A 1,072-nucleotide genomic window follows, 5' to 3' on the forward strand; every position below is an offset into this window, starting at 1 on the left:
TGTTTTAATATTTTTTATGTACTCAAATATATTCAAAGGAAAAAGTACATGGGTGATGCCATAGTCGTGGAAGCGCGTACGCTCACGCTGATCTTCTGACCGCCGGAAGCACGAAACCTCTGATCTGGGCAAAATCGGCAAGCCGAGGAAGAACGGACAGGACACATGCTGGACTGGCGAGAAAGCGTGTTCTTCCGCTCGCGCTAGGCATTTCGATTTCTGACACCTCTTGATTTAAAAAATCAGTTTTTTGATAGTTTTCTCTCTCCACTGGGCTATTCATTTTAGCCACAGTTTTCAATTGGTACGATTTGCTTCCAAATCTTACAGATGCATTTTAAAAAATTTTTCCATCGCTCGGACAGAAGAGTCGATTGCTCAGTGAGTACGAGTATACATACAAAGTGCATACGGGTAACCAACCCCGTAGGGCTTGCCACATATGGGCCATTCGGTCAAAGACACCGACCCGTGGCCACGCTGTGTGGAGAAAAGTCCGTAACGTAAACGGCACGAAACAGTCAGGACCGAAGCCCCGAAGGAGCTCTGAGACAGCTTCTCGACCGAGATCGTAGAATTGGCCCAAAACCCGCTCTGCTCCGTCCGCCTCGCACGGACCGTGTATCTCTTATAGATACCGAACGGCCGGCAAGGACGCCGGCGCCGCCGGCCGAATAGCACGCGCGCTTATGAGTGTAAACCGCCGCGGCAACAGACCGCCCGGCCGTGCTGTTGTAACATAGCGCGTGAACGAACGAAAAAAAAATTTATAGTAAACATTAAAATAAATTACATTACCGTAAACTAGACAAAAAATTACACATTTTTTCCCAATATGAAAATTTTCACAAACTTTTCAAAGTCCCATCGCATCGAGTAAACTTTTTTAATAACGCTTCCGCACGATTCTAAATGCTTAATCCATATGTGAAATCGTTCACTGATCACGAATATCGTATTTAAAAAAATTACAAAAATTTATTTTTCAAAATAATCAAAAAAAACCGAAAAATCACAAGAGTAAAGTACCATTATTTTAAACAATATGTCGTTCTAAATGCTTAATCCCTAT

This window comes from Megalopta genalis, unplaced genomic scaffold, assembly GCF_051020955.1.
Source record: "Megalopta genalis isolate 19385.01 unplaced genomic scaffold, iyMegGena1_principal scaffold0051, whole genome shotgun sequence".
In the NCBI taxonomy this organism is placed as follows: domain Eukaryota; kingdom Metazoa; phylum Arthropoda; class Insecta; order Hymenoptera; family Halictidae; genus Megalopta; species Megalopta genalis.